Genomic DNA, 14,371 nt, shown 5'->3' on the forward strand with positions numbered 1-14,371 from the left:
ATGGAAGTAGGGACCTGTGACATACACCCCCCAGTGTGCCTTCGAGAACTTGCTTTTTCTGTGGAACATTATTGTATTTGGAGTTTTATGAAGCTCCGCTGCTCATTTGGGCAAAATCTGTAATTTTCTCTGAAGTAATACTTAAAACTCGTAATCTGGAAACAAATTGTTTCTCATCAGTCAAATTAATTGCAACTAATTCCCAATCATTCAAAAATGGTTAGAGGAAAAATATATCTTTGTCCTCAAAAGTTTGATCGATGTGATGTAGTTGCTTGACTACAGCTTAATCCTTTTAGAACAGTAGTATGCAACAAAAGACGCTGAGGTCATAAGACACACAACCTTACTTATTTTTCTCCGTGTATTCCCATTTTTTTTATTACTAATATCCATATTTTTAGTTGCCTTTTTCTTTTTTCTTATCAGTTCCACAAATTGTTAACCTCAAAATGATTGATCCTGTGAAGTAAAAATCACCTCATATTTCTTTAAGTAAGACTCCCTATTCTTTACTACATTTATCATAATCAATACCTAATTGAAACACACACGCACACAAACAAAACGGCCAATTTCATCATTTTCTCTTCGCACTACATAAATTATAACATTCTAGCAACATACAGTATATCTTATGTCCAGGGTATGAACAAGACTTAATATCCAAGTAACCAATATTTACTCAATTATTTTTGTGGGGGCAAAACTTACTGTACTATAGCTGTATCAAACATAGACACAACAGCCTCCCTATGTGAGGGATGTTGCAGCTATTAGACGCAGCGCTCTTCATATCTTATAATGAAAAATAGGAACATTCAATATACTGTAGATTCAAATTTGATATTCAGGCCTATTTCTTTCTTGACTCACCTGATCATCGTTGAGAACATTAAGCTTTGTGTTGTTGTATCGACCAGCACCAAGTGACACCCAGCAAGGTGCTGTTCCACCACCTGGCTCACCACCTCGCCCACCTGGTCTATCCACCGATCTACTACCACACCGCTGTGGAACATGGGAGCCGTCATCAGCACGTCTGTTTGGTGACTGAGGCCGGCATTACTATCCATAGTTCTACCGACACACTTTCTCACCATCAACAACGCAATGAGTGTCGTCATACGTACAGTTGTTGACATATTCGCTGAAAAAATGAATTGTCACCTTATAAATTATCGAACTTTAAAAAAAGAAAAAACTTGTATGATTGAGCATAAGAGTCAGGGGTGGATAAAACCTTTATATATGTTGATTATAAATATTAATTATAAGTTAGCGGATGAGGAGACTTAACACAACGGATTGCTTATCTGTATTATTTTATAAATACTACTTTTTCGTTGGTTATTTCTCGTACTTTACTTAATGTTGTTGTACATTCAAGAATATTAAACTTCATCTTCCAGTCACCAGCATTCTTTTTTTCCATATAAAATAAAATTCGGACCCCAAGAAATTCAGAAATTCCTAGTAAGATCATGGCCTCGATTTTCTGAAATTTCATAGAGATTTTTCTAATCGAATGTCAGCCGTGTAAAGTATTATACTGGTCTAATAATATAATTTCTTGATGCTATCCGAAAAAAGAATTATAAGGAATGCTAGCTGGAGGTGTGCAACTGCTACTGTTTGATGAGACCTGGGTTCTTTTTCAGGAGGAGGGTGAGATCAAGTTCACAATGGTCAGGTATTAGGTATGACCCTACTAATCTTCAAAAAGCACCGCAGCAGTCGGTAGTCAGGTCAGAGTGTAAGCTGACCCAATTTCTTTATCTCTCTCTCTACAAAGGCCCTGAGAGTAATGGCTTATGTGTTATTCGTTAGTATAAATTTAATTATGTGGGAAAAGTGTCTCATATGTCGAGTGTTGGAGAACAACAAGAGGACTAAGGACTGTGGATTAGAAGGGGTAAGAGAGGGATTTGAGATGAATATGGTTTGGGGAAATATTATATTCGATGGAAATTGTAATTGTTTTTTCCAAGGTTATTATAGAATCTGAATTGTATGAAAAGAGACATTCTAGTTTTGTACTTACTTTTATATTCCTTATCGATTTAGTTCCTATAGACTCTCGCGTCTCTTGAATACTATTTAGACATGATATTTTGTATTGACAAAATAAAACATTAATTATGATTATGTATTTTAATTACTGCAGCTCTACATAGGAAGATGAGGACTAATAAACCAATGTTTAAAGTCTGCAGTAAGAGTATAGAGGGTCGAAGGAGGTCCAGACATTGAAGGAGTGATGATGTTATTGTGCTTCTTCATAACTTTAAGAGGTCTGCCACTACGAGGTCTTGTGTTGACGTGACCTTCTCGTTTCCAGCGTCTGATCCACCTGCACACAGTCGATGCACTCTTACCTGTTGCTCGTGCAATGGAACGGCAGGTCATCCCGTCCATCCACATTGACACTATCCTAGTGCGTTCTGTCAAGTCTGTCGGCTTGTGAGGACGTCGAAATTTCATTCTTTTCCTCTATGCAAAAATAAATTAATGTTACGTAGGTAATTGGTGGAAACCAATAATTCATAATATGTCTGTGCAGTAATTGTATGAGCAGTAAGTTAATCCATGCGAGGTAAAGGAATTATGTCTTAATATGATATGATTTTCTGTTTTAATTTGTCTTTTAACTTTTCATGGAATTTAACTTTTGGTTTAACATTTTAAGTTTTCTCATGTTTAAGATAAAAAAAATAACTTGTTGAGCATTGATAACAGTCATAGAAAAATAGAAATACAGCATAACAGTTTGACAATTGGGACACAATAGCTTCGTAAAATAGCGGACATATGCAGATTTGATTATGACCAAGAAGAAATATGCATTAACAAAGGTGAAATCCATCATTAACGACCTTAAAGCTGAGAAAAAAAAACAGTATCTTCATTTTGTGTTATTTCTTACATCGATCATCACCGAAACTTCTGTTTTTTACGAATCACTTAAAGTGTGTTGGACGACAAAAAGGATTATATGATATAACATATCTTCCTACCAAGTGTGTGTGATCACTTGACAAACGTTTGCTTGGTATGAATGCATCGTTCATGAAATACGCACAGTACAATGCTTTCCACACTACATTAATATGCCCGAAAAAGATAACTCAAAATTAATGTTTATTATTAGTGTCTAATGCAAAATTATTTTATTCTCTCGCTTTAATGTCAGTAACAAGTAAGAGAAGGTGTAGGACAGGTGGACTTACAGTGGGAGTCAGAGTGAACTGTTGGTGACAGAGAGCGGTGGACGAGAACAATGAACGGAAGGTTTCTCTGTCCCCTCCTTTTATTTGGTCGCTCACGCATTCGCTGAATGTCACTCGTCGACAGTATTTGTTTATGCCTTTCACATTTTGTATCAAATAAGTTCACAAATATTATTTTCATCTAGATTGTAGCAGGACATACCTATATGATCGTATTTCATGTGTCAATATATAAGCTGCATATATTGTATATAGCTGGAGCGGGGATGGCAACAATCCAAGAGGAAAACCCATGTGTGTGTGTGTGTAATCATGGTTATAATTAACGGTTTATTGAAAGAGCACGCCAGCCAGAATGCTGAAAATAAAAAGTTAATTAATTCAGGAATGCGTCACTTGACTAACAAATTATACACAAGTAACCTAAGACATACGAATTTGATATATATTTAAAGGTGGGGAGAAATTCATACTACAGGCATTTCAACAAAGTAACAGCGCCGAAAGCTTGGAGTTCCTTTCAGGTTCTCTCACCATAACAGCATCACCTACGTCTAACACGACAGGTTTAGCTTGTTTATGTTGCTTGACCATCATTTCCGCGCGTGACACTGCTAAATGTGTGGGTACTTGGCTATGAATATCCGTAAAAACACGGATTTGTTTTGCCGCTAAATCATCCATGTTATAAACAGGTTTCGAAGTGTCCGTAAGTACATCATAAGGCAGACGTTTGTCTGTACCATAGACAATGTAGTCGGGTGATTTGCCCGTAGAGCTATTAATCGACCCATTAATAGACGCTGCAACCTGCGGTAACCAATCTTCCCATGTGTACTGAAAATCACACACAATCGGGCGAAGTATCTCTAGGATCTTGCGATTGGTTCTCTCAACAAGGCCATTAGCCTGCGGATGCTAAGCTGTCACAAAACTTTGCTTTATTCCATATTGCCCACATATTTGTGCTACCAGCTGATTCTTGAACTCTGTCCCATTGTCTGAGAGAAGAACCTTAGGCGTAGTATATGGACATATAAGATTCATCACTAATGCACAGGCCACAGACTCGGCTGTTTTATCCTTCAGTGGGACCAAAACCACGAATCTAGAAAAATGATCCACACACACTAGGACGTACGAGGATCCCTGATGCCTCACGGAAGTTGTAACAGGTCAACAGCAACTGTGTCAAACGGACGGTCTGGTGCAGGATATTTTAGAATCGGTGCCGGTGACCTTGTAGTACCCTTATGTTGAGCACATGCCAAACACTTAGCAATGTGTAATTCTATATCTTTCTTCATTGTGTTCCAGAAATACTTCTTTCTTAGTTCTGCCAAGCATTTGTCACGCCCTTGGTAACCTGCCTGTGGAACATCATGGAACAATGTTATAATCGTTTCACACAACGTGTCAGGAATGACTATTTGAGAAACAATACCCTCGGGCGTCTTTTTCGACCTATGGAGTATGTTATGTCGTAATTCAAACTGACTTAAGGGAAGAATTTTGGGGGGAGTTTATCATCCTCTCCCGATTTTAGAGCAAAAATGACTGCTGACCATAACGGGTCGCGTCGTTGCTCATCCTTCAGTTGTGAAAGAGTGAACGTTGATACAGGCATCACTGGTGCTATATTTCTTGACAAAGCGTCGGCGACAACATTCACCCTTCCCGGTAAATACCTAAACTCTGGGTCAAATTCCTGAATTGTCAGATACCAGCGTGCCAATCTGCCTGATAAGTTTCTGCCATGGAACAGTTCAGTCACTGCCGCATGATCCGTAAATACAGTTATCTTATATCCAAAGATAATGTCCTTAACCTTCTTTAGTGCTCACACAACAGCTAACGTTTCCAAATGCGTTACTGAATAACGTGTTTCAGCATCAATAAGTTTACGACTTGCAAAAGCTATCACTCGAAACTTTCCTCGCGAATCCTCTTGCATGAGTACGGCTCCGATTCCTTGTCCAGAAGCGTCAGTACAGAGGGTGAAAGCTTGAGTGTAGTCAGGGAATGCCAGAACAGGGGCATTGGTAAGCGCTATCTTTAATGCCGCAAAACTATTTTCGTGTTCAGCGTCCCACACAAACATTGCATCTTTCTTAAGCAACCTTGTTAGGGGTGATGCCAATGTTGCATTGTTCTTAATAAATAAACGATAATATCCAGATAAACCAAGAAAACTACGCACTTGATCAACCGATGTAGGACGCAGGAACTGAGATACAGCTTTCACTTCATCACCCGCTGTATGAATGCCGTCACCGTCAACTACATGACCAAGGAAATGGATTCTGGATTTTATAAACTCAAATTTTGAAAGCTTAATCTTAAGACCAGCTGTGGAAAGTTTTTCTAACACTTCACGCAGTTTAATCAGATGGGTATGAACGTCCTTACTGACTACTATTACATCATCCAAATAAGCGCAGACTGTGGTACAAATCAACCCGGCAAACAGGGTGTTGATCATTCTTTGAAATGTCAGTGGGGCATTCTTGAGACCAAAAGGCATCCGTAGGAACTCAAAGTGGCCCAGGGGCGTACTAAATGCCGTGACCATATCTTGAACTACAGCGCGCTGGCTATGTGGTAGTCTGTAAGCTGGTACATAGATTGGATTTGTTCCCTCCTTTAACGATATGTGATGGGATGATAAAACTGTCTGTCCTAGCTTTTCCCCTGGCAAGGCCACAATATTTCTGTAGTCAGCAAGCAGTTCCAAAAGGCATGTCTTGCCCTGAGGATGATCCATCACCTTAACATGTGGCACTATTTGATCTATCCTCTCTTACCTAGTCTGTTGGGATTGAGGTACAATACTACCAATTGGGAATTGCGTAGGCTGTAATTCGACATTGTTGTGATATACCAGAAAATCACACAAATAACATCCTTTCTTCAATATCCTCTGAACGCCTGTTCCATTCAGAACTAGAACGTCTGTCAAACCACCAGGTCGTATCGTGCTTAACGTCGACTCGCACGACAAACCCTTTACCTTGCACGTTTCCGGGAGACATACTACATCGGTCCCCGTATACACGTCAGGTAATTCCACAGTGGCCTTGGTGAATTCCTCATTCTGATAGTGGAGAGTACTCTTCAAAATTGCAAGTACAATCTTCCAACTCTTGCTGCTATAATCACGCTGGGAAAGTGAGGGTGTGAGGTCTTGGGTTAGCTCTGACACATTATCCGCCTTTCTCCGAGTGGGAATGGTGGACAACACTTTCGACCTTGCAGTGAGTAAAGGTGCAGAATGACGCATAGTGTTGTAGGAAACACCTTTAAACGTAATAGCATTATTACGTGGGCGAACATCTATATTATTCGTTCTAAGTGTTGGGAGACCAATTAATCCGTCAGCTGGCAAATAAAATTGCTGAACCACATAAAAGTCCTCGCAGAAGGGAGTACCACGTCTTGAAAATCTAAGTGGTAACGTCACCATTCCGTCAATACTCAGCTGCGTGCCAGATACTCCTTCGAAATCGGCGTCAGTAGGTCTCCATAGGAAATCACGGGAGAGGAATCTACGTTGTAACACCTAAAAGGATGTCAAGGCCAAAACATTTACGCATGCACCCGTATCAATATCCAGAGCCAATCTGATATTATTCACTCTCACCGGTACGGACAACACTTCCACTTTACTTAGCGCCGCTACTAATGAGGCTGCTACAGAAGTGTTGTGGGAAGTAGGTACCAATGTACCTACCCTTCCCCGTTTTTTGACAGGTGCTGGCCTTCCCCCGACTTCTTTTCCTGGTAACGACGCGCCTTATGCTGCTGTGTTGACCGGTGGAATGCACACCACGATCGTGATTTTTGGCGAGGTGGGGACGTAGTCTTAACCGCCTCCGTGTACGTCCTTGGCTTCTGCTTAGCCCCTGTTGGGGGATGGGTGTTCTCTGGTACTTTAACACCACCACCCTGGAGCTGATAACAATCATCGATCGAATGGCCCCTTTTATTACAATGGGTACACCTCAGAGATCGACGTTGCTTATAACTCCGGTGTTCAGGTGCGATCGGAGCCAACCGCTGCATTTGCGCTACCTGGGGAGACGCCGTAGTCTGGGAAGTACGTGCCATCAGAGGTCCTGTCACCTTCGGAGAAAGCTTGTTAGCATAATCCACCATAACAGTAGGTGGGACAAACTCCACTTCCTGGGACCGGCCATAGATGGGACGTCGAACCGCTAACAGGAAACTAATCAACTCGATTAATGTTTCCGCATTTGTTTGTGACATCTTACCATCATTGTCGTACCATCCCGAATCCCGGAAGGTCGCCTCCATGTCTTGACTTACTTCTCCGGCAATGTCAACAGCCCTCATTGGTGATTCCGCGTGAACCACCGGAGCCAGACGATCCAGCCATCTAAATACCCACTGCAGATGGCCCAAGTGGGACCGGCACTCAAAAATTCTAATGAGAATGCGCTTGAACTTCTCATAGCCAGGGTTCGTTAGACCTTACGCATTCAAGTGCATGCTAGCAAACGAACCCTGCGGGATGTGGGAACGCACAAACACCTTTTTATCATAATCTTCGGTAATTTTTACATTGCCCATAGTGTCCTAACACGCACGGATAAATTGGGTCACTCTATAATCGTCCTGACCAGTAAAATCACGGACTTTGTCAGCAAGCGGCAACATGTGAAACACATTATCTGAGTTAGTCGACGTGGGAGCATTATTGCGTGAAGTGTTAGAATAAGCCATGTTAGCGTTAGATGTCTGCAAGCCACTACGTTTACTTCCAACAGAAGGCTCAGTTAATGGGCGGGGTAATGCTAAGTTAGCCGACACACTATCACCCAGAGTAGGATTAAGAACTATCTGTGACTGTCCTGGCGAGGTACTATACTGATTCCCCGATCGTAATGTACGACGGTTTAAATCGTCAAATGATTCCTCAATTAACTGCTCACTACTCTACAGAAACGTCTAACTGTGTTTCCGGCTTAAATCCTAATTTAACCTCTGCAGTAGATACGTGGCGTTTATCCTCTATTTGTGATTCGTCAGCAAAATGTTCCGCTAATTCAGTAATGTCCTCAGACCACAACTTTGAAAATTTATCCATGAAGTTTCATTTGGGTCAGACAATGATTAACAATACGAGCAATACTCTTGCCTCTCATGTGCAGGAAATGATAAAAATTATAGTTAAAATAATTAAAGAATCAATAACTGAACAGGTAAGAAATAAATACTGTAAATTATATAATGTCAGTATACATCAAAATACGAAAGACACTTACAACAATGACATAACTTATCTGTTGACCTATCAACGTGGAGTTATGTCTCGAACATGTAAATGTGTGTATAAAATATGTTACTCTTTAAATACCTAATATAGTAGTTATGGCGTCTGTATAGAAACAGAGATCCGAACAGCTGATCCCTGGTGAGGTGGGAAGTCGGCTGTGTACCTCAATCGTCCCTCCCACTGTGAGGCTGAGGGCGCTGCTGCGATGCGTATGTCCGGTTGCCTAGCAATGACGAGACGCGCTGCAATGACGAACGCTGGGTGAGTCCACTTCACGACAGGGGAGTACCTTCACAGTTTGATCAGGTGCTGACAATGAAGAATCAGGTCCTTTGCTCGCTGATACGATGCGCCTCTTCTGTGTGCCAAACCTTCTGCAGTCCTGTTTATATGGAGGACTTTCTTGGTCACCGGAAATATAGCAATCAACGATCACGAATCCACAATAGTCGTCTAAACACTTGTGAAAGATCCTTGTTAGTAAACCCTGAAAGGTGTCGGGTATGTCTGCAACACTGAAAGCGGCGGACACGGGGGAAGAATGCTGACCAGAAGCTTTCCTGACAGCCCTCGCTTGTCGCTAACAGGGGTATCTCTAACTAGCCGTATTGTAATAAGTCAACAATAACTCAGTATCGATTATTGGAATAATTCTGTACACCACTATGGGAGACAGAATGAGAAACACTCAACCACAATCGTCTCACTACGGGATATAGCACTACACTCGGATACGTCATGTAACACGTCACTGTTTTTTGTTTTTCTTATTTAGAAAAACACTGACGTCTTGGTATGTAGACTGATATGTAGCCATCGCCACCTAGCTGCCACCATTATGTTCTGGCCACAAAGCATATGGGCTTAGACATATATTATATTGGGTAAGAGTAGCGAAACCCAATTGTAGTTCCTGCTTTTATTAAAATTAGTATTGTTTATATAATTCCCGAGTGTAGATCAACCGTAACTTTCACTATTTATGAGTGTGAAGGGAGAGGACGGCGGCTATAAAATAGACCATTTACTCACGTCCGTTCTATGTAAGATTGTGAGTGTGACTGCCCGTGGGTGCCGGTTTACCCGAGCTGACCCATGTGCTGACATACAGTCAACTGGGCCGCACCCTAAGGAGGCTACCATTCACGGGATATGTGCATGACAACTCAAAGCAAGTGGAAAGTTACAGGGGATGAATTAGTATATAAATCAAATGTAATGAACCCATTTATATAACACTTCTGTTGATGAGACAGGGGCCATTACAATTGTCCTCAACACGAGACAACCAGGGCTGAAAATCTTCATTGTTCATCCATGCATCTCTGAAGCTCGGCTTCGCAGCCATCACCACCTGCATAGGAGATTTGATCAACTTTTGTGTAGTCTCCCCTGCAAACCCAAGAATAACTAAATCAGTGAATAATTGCCATGATCGTTCTAGGCTACTTGCATAGTCCTTTAAAAGTGCACAGGAAAATAATGTATATTTGGGCCTTTTGAATAATAAAAGCAACAAATGAACAGGGTGTAAAGATTTCATTTATCTAATCATTTCTGTTCATACACTGATAAAAGAAAACGGTTAAGGTATAAGTAATTGCTACATAGGTGATGAAAGCTGTGATTAATTACATGCCAATTACATAAATAAATATATCCTTACCGGCTTGTAGATAGAGTTCTGTGAGTACGTCTAGCTGATGATACTTGGCTGATGATGAGAGCTCTTACCATATCCACGGACGAGAAAAAGTGTGGTTTCCTCATCAATCGAGGGTCTCATGTTGATTTTCCACGTCATTTATTACCCACAGTCCATTTATACTATACATTATCTGTTGATAGATACTAAAGGAGTTGATAAAAAAAGTCATATATATTACTGAAGAAAAAATTATTAAGTCCTTTACGTTTTTATGCATTTTTTGAACAATGAGGAATATATTCCTCATGGCGTCTCTCTGACGTAAAATGTGGACGGCCTCTCCTCATGACGTCACCAACTGTCATATGGTTTCCTCGTTAGCAGACGATATTCCTCAAAACAGCAGCACTGCTTATGACTGCCAGCCCTATACCAACCCCACCCGGCTCTTGAGAGGTAAAACTAAGCGAGCAAGGGTGGGCAGAAATGACGTCACAAACAAAAGACGTTCACATTGCGAATCCGCAAACAACCATTGAACGCTCACTTGTTCATTAGTATTCCGGATAATATAATAAACATTACTTTATTTTTCGTAACACAACGAAACCAATGTTGCATTTCAAGTATAACATGCAATATCTAAATTTGAACTGCTTCGGTGTCTACACAACGAATCATTCGAAGTTCATATGCCGACCAGTAATCTATTCATTGGTTATTTTTTCCAACACTTGTAACACTGTGTTTCTGTGTATAAGTATTGCAAGTGTTTCTAGCAGCTGTCCACTTATTTTCCTTGCAATTGCTTGTTTATTGATGATCCACTTAAAGTGGCACTTAAGTCACTGGAATCGCTTTTTTTTCTGAGTGTTACACTGCTTTTCGTTTCCGTCTCACTCGACTGCCACCAGTATATGATTGCTATTTTTTTCTATCACACACAATTGTTTTAACTTAGTTCTGGAACTATGGCAGTATTTATGTAAACATTTGTTTTGGACTTACTTTGTTGTTGAAGCGTCTACATACACAGGTACTTAGTTTGGGAGAGAATGCATTGTTAATTCTCTCCAGGGGAAGTGTTTTGAGTACACTTTTATAGGAATACTTAAGTGAAGTGTTCACCCCTGAATGAGTGGTAAGATGCGTGTCTGTGCCATCTTCACTCTTGACGACATGTCTTGACTGTACATATGAGAAAGTTACAAAAACAAAACACTTAGTGTGTCAGATTTAGGAGCTTCATTTATCTATTCACTGCAGAAAGATTACAGATATTAGATTCTTGCAAAGGACAATTTATACAGATTTTCCTTTGGCACAATGTCACCTTTACAGTCTTGAAAAGTAGGGTAAAAAATCTTAAAAATGTCAGGAAAACATTTATTTCACGAGAGACTATGTGCAACGCATATGTAAAGGGACTTTTCCAGGGCTCTTGAGACTTAAGGGGAAAATCTACACTGATTTTATGTAGCTTCATCAAATAAGCATTTGATTTATTGTACCTATTATTGATTCATTATCTGCAACCAAATATGAATCTTGATAATTGAGTCAACACTGAGTTATGATCTCTGCTACAAAGGCGAGGAAGGCGAGGAAGCAGCCCAACAGCAGCAGGTAGAAGCCGCCCTGCAGGTGGTCCAGCCCCAGCACCACCTGATTCGAGTTCTCCTGCATAAGAATTATCTTAGTTATTTTCGGATTAGAGATAGGCATATTTTCTTATTATACAAGTTATTCATCGACCTTCATGTATAATTATAGTATACCAAGTAACTTTAGCTTGACTATAGGTAACTTGTCTGTTATGATACTCACCAGAAGAGTTCCTTGTCATACATTCCGTCCTTGGACAACAGAGAACTACAAATTTACTAAGTTGCCTATAGTAATTTGAATCTATACCTATATTACAGCTCATTTACTCTTTCCTATAAAGACACTTAGTATAATATTTGTTCCCAGTGTTTACAGTGAACACTTCCTTGTTTCCTATATAATTCTGTATAAAGGATTGTTTAAGGTCTTACAGTTGCCGATTTATTATTAAAGTATCAATGAGAATTTATTGTCAAATATATAATATCGACTGCAAAGTTCAATGAAACCCTACCACTGAATTAATGCAAGTATTTTTACAGCTTCTTCTTAGAGTTCGTGCAATGTACCAACCCTAAGCAGAAGGTGGTAGGTTAGGTTAGGTTTGGTTACAAAGTAAAATATATTTTACATCAATACAAAATTCAGTTTTTGGATAAATCATATAAGACTGTAAAATCAATTCAACCTCGTTACAGCACACACACACACACACACACACACACACATATATATATATATATATATATATATATATATATATATATATATATATATATATATGTAATATTCAGAAATTTCAGAGTAATTTCAAACACCGCGCCATTGGCGATACTGAGCTTTCAAGGTCGTCGGAGGGAAGAGAGCGCTCCCTGCACATAGCGAGAGGTTGTGGAACTAGGCCTAAGTGATATTAAATGTAATTTGCCGAATTAATAATGATGCGATTCATGAAGTTAAGGGACTATTATTGAATTTGAAATTATTATAGATCGTTTATCAGTCTGAATAATGTCACGGGTGTCCCAAGGAGTTATTAGTTAGGCGGAAAATATGTCACGTAGGCCTAAGCTAGCGCCTTGGAGAGACGCGACGCTGGCTGGTCCTCAGTCACGTGAAAGCGATTGGACCTACAGGACATCCCTGCGCGTCCGTCCACAGAAATAGTCACGTGGTCTAGTCACCTGTGCTGCGCTATTGCAGTATAACAAGTAAGTCTCATTCAATCTCAGACAGGGTTTAGATAGGGCAGTGATAAAGTAAACTAGAGCTAACAGTGAGTTCATTTCAGGGTTTCCGCCAGAACCCACTTGACTGCGAGAGATTGACTGCCGTTTGAGACTGCCGTTGATGATTGAGGGTGGCGATTGTCGCCATTGGACCGATCAGTGTAGGCCTGTCACTGTTTAGCGGGGTATCAAAGGATCTCTTGAGGGAATCTAGCCGTCTGGGTGCCCAGCTGACGACGGGACGATCGTTGGGGTCATCAGCTCTCCTCTACCTCGGCTCACAATACCACATGTTTCAAGCAGCTTAGTGAAACCCTCTTGCTAACGGGAAGCTAAAGCTTCTCTCAACTGTACAAGGTCTGATTGGCTCACTCCCTTCCGCTTTATGGATGTACTGGGGGTAAAGTGAAGCTAGCTGAGTGATACAGGGTCCCACACTGGGACCAAGAGTCAGTGGAGTTTAGAGGTACACTTTCCAAGGTGGAGAAAGGCTGATTTGGGCCTTCAACTACGGGTGCCTGTTGGTTGTGCCTTAAACGACTACGGAGTGCAGGTGGAATCTGTGTGTGTGTTAGGTTAGGGAGCATGGTTCACGGGTATTGGACTCAGTAACGTCTTTATAATAGTGACAATATTTTTGTGTGTAGTTAATACTATTTTTTCAGTTACTAATGTATGCTGTGTGCATTTAAAATTTCTTTATAGTTTCAATCTCTGATATAACCTTTGTTCCCCAGAGTAGTGTTTAAGTTAGGTTAGGAGGTGTGCATCTGTTGGTGTAACATAATTATATTGAGTGCCCTTTAGGCCTATTCATGGTGGAATTAATAATTTCTTATTTTTATACCACTTCTGCAGTGGTGGATATTATTCTGTGAAAGCCCTTAAGGCCTGTTTCATGTGTGCAAGCAACATTTCTTAATACTTCAAATTTATTGTTGCCTGAGTTTCTAATAATTTCTATATCATGTATAACTTTTATTCCCCAGAGTAGTGTTTTAAGTTCAAGTTAAGAGGTGCGCATATTGGTGTACCATTATTTGATTGTGTTTGTAGTGTTGGAGGGAATATAAGTGTCTAAATTTTACAGTGTGTCTCATTCATCCCAGTCACAGACGCTATCCTTCCACGGGTCACGGACAAGTCATTTTGTTTAGTAGATTTAAGTGTTCTTGTGCTGGTTCGGGATTTTTCTCAAAGGGGCGCTTCCACTGCCTTTACCATCTATTAATCTTTAATAAACCCCAAGTCAAGTGAGAAAATAAAGTCCAGTAAATTCCGACCGGTTATATATATATATATATATATATATATATATATATATATATATATATATATATATATATATATATATATATAT

At 40.1% G+C, this 14,371-nt stretch overlaps 1 protein-coding gene and 1 long non-coding RNA gene across 2 annotated transcripts in view; one reads left to right on the forward strand and one right to left on the reverse strand.

The window, feature by feature from the left end:
• The window catches only part of LOC121873769 (glutamate receptor ionotropic, delta-2-like), a 112,853-nt gene that overhangs the window by 65,840 nt on the left and 32,642 nt on the right, over nt 1-14,371 (forward strand). The gene's annotated exons all lie outside the window — the stretch shown is intronic.
• LOC121873770 lies at nt 876-3,274 on the reverse strand. Its single transcript, XR_006090307.1, has 3 exons — nt 3,231-3,274; nt 2,379-2,493; nt 876-1,150 (listed from the first exon to the last, which is right to left on the reverse strand). It is a non-coding gene; the product is annotated as an uncharacterized LOC121873770 (long non-coding RNA).

The sequence above is a fragment of the Homarus americanus genome, unplaced genomic scaffold (assembly GCF_018991925.1).
Source record: "Homarus americanus isolate GMGI-L3 unplaced genomic scaffold, GMGI_Hamer_2.0 scaffold25827, whole genome shotgun sequence".
NCBI lineage: Eukaryota > Metazoa > Arthropoda > Malacostraca > Decapoda > Nephropidae > Homarus > Homarus americanus.